Consider the following 2,530-nt stretch of genomic DNA (forward strand, 5'->3'; position numbering starts at 1 on the left):
CAAAATTAAGATCTATGAATTGAGAGAAAATATAACTTTTATTATTTAACTGAAAAAATCGCATAGTTGGCAGCACTGCCACCAAAAATTAATATTTTTTCTAGACTCCTTGAACAATTTTCTTCAAAAGCCATCTTGTGGTTTAATTCTAGAGTAAAAAGAACCGGAGATATGATCAAAAGAAATTCAAGGGTTTTGGCAATTTGCTAAAACGGGGGGTACCCCCATGACCGAGGGGTGGTTCAATTGAAACAAAAATTTGGGTTTTTATATATTGGCCCTAGATGAACAATTCCTCCGAATTTGGTTCAAATCCGTTAAGGTCGATTTACAGTTTGCATCTTTTTTTGATCACTTCGCGTGGAATGACCCGTAGGGGAACTGGGGGTAAGACGAACATATTAAGCATATACTGAAATATAACATAGTAAGAGCATGTTTTTGTCAACATGTAATACTCTATGTTGTAGCTCCATATGTTGGCTTTGAAGTGCCCAGAGGAATTATATTACAAAAATCAATAAGTAGCATGTTTTTAAGAACTGGAAAACGAAGAAATATCTGCACTTTTTCCAGACTGTGGGTGAAACGGACATATGGTGGGGATAAGACGGACATGCTACAGAAAAGATGATCACAATGCAAAATATTAAAATTTACTGTTTCTTGCGGATGTTTAGAATGGATTGTGGTTCTTCTTAATATATATGTTCAATTCGAGGTGAAAAATGACGTTTTGGGATTCGATTTAGAGTTGATGTATTTTCTAATATCGTTTTTGACGTTGTCATAAAGAGAGCTAGACAATCAGTTCCAATGATCAGTCACAATCAATTATACAAAACTGGAAAGTTATATATTAAACGCGTAATTGGTAACATTAGTTCCTCGATTACACACAGCCAGAGTATCGGACCTGCTCAAAATCGTCTACCAGGATCTAGGAATTCCGTATTGAGCCTCGGGCACATTAACGTACATCCTGCAGTCTACTGCATGTGAGACTTCAGCTAACTTGTTGGTTCTTCACGTTTAACTGCTTTAATTTCGTTTCTACGGGCGAGAGATTCATAAAAAGGATGAATCAATAGAATTAATCAAGACTGTCCGTCTTGCCCCATCAGTACATATATTTTTTAAACGTTTGTACTTATTCACGCATAAATAAACTTACCTGTTATTTTCCACGAAGGTGTCACTTAAGAGTTACTTTAGCGAAATAAAGGAAAAAAATCCGCGAAAGAATTGATTTTTTCATCGCTAAACCTTAAAATCGGAAACTTGAAAATTACATCCGCACGAAACTGCACTACTGATTATCAATATTTGCTTAAATTGTACACGTTTAGCATTATTCAAGGCCTACTAAGTGTTTCATAATTCAAGGTTACCCATAATGATAGGGTACACATACAATGCAATTGAAGTTTTAATGTTATATCCCTAAAATAACCATGTGTCCGTCTTAACCCACAGTTCCCCTATATTTTTAGGCACATAAATATTCATTCCCTGAAACTCGTTCTCAGAAAGTTTTGCTGTATAAAATACATTAATCGAACAAAAAAATCGAAATTATCGCACGCACAAATGTTTGAAAAATTGCTCTTGTGTCAAAATATTGCATATTGGAGATTCATAAACCGAACACAACTTCAAAGTTTCGTTCGAATCGACGATGGTCACATTTTGTGGTTGGCCGGTTTCTCGTGGAATCCCTCAGGAGTTAAAGGGAGAAAGTTTAGAAAAGCGTGGAAAGGCTCATATGAGCAAGCTTAGAGTTTACCGGCGACTTAACCCTTTGTCTGCTACCGCAGGAGTCAGTATCTTTTGGCATTAGAAATGCGATTCACCTGAGTCTACGGCATGTCCGGACAAACGTAAAGTAACTTGTTGCTTCATGCTGTCGGAACCGACAAAAAGTTAAGTCACGGTAAACTTATGTAAAAATAGTGATTACATTCTAAGATGGTGTGCTTTATCCAACTATTCACCAAACTCTAAATACGAACTCTGTTAAAAAATTAGTTTCCAAAATTGGACCATATTTTGTCAAGAACGATAACCCTGTCAGCCGGCTGGAGCCGCCTATATTATTTATTCACAAAAAATATTGTTACCAGAGTACAAAAGAGCTTCAAATATACATACCTTACATTCGAGGGTGACTTTTCGAACATCGATTTTTGGTGCAGACTAATTGGTAGGTAATTAAACAAAACTGTTCGATTCGGTGTGATGAGCAACCGGATGAGAACTTAGAAACTCCATTACCTCGGGAATGGCATCCGGGGTTCATGATGCTGGAACCATCATCAACATCACTGGCGAGCGATACCAGGACAAGCTTGGTGAATGGTTGTTTCCAAATATTGCTAGACAAGATTTGGAAGGCCACATGTTTCAATAAGATGGGCCAACGAGTCACACGACAGTTGCACCAACCAATTTAAAGAAAACGATGTTCGATAAACAAATCATATCAAAAAAGGGTAAAGTCGATTGACCACCTCGTTCTTGAGCGTTATTC

This window comes from Topomyia yanbarensis, chromosome 2 (assembly GCF_030247195.1).
Source record: "Topomyia yanbarensis strain Yona2022 chromosome 2, ASM3024719v1, whole genome shotgun sequence".
Classification (NCBI taxonomy): domain Eukaryota; kingdom Metazoa; phylum Arthropoda; class Insecta; order Diptera; family Culicidae; genus Topomyia; species Topomyia yanbarensis.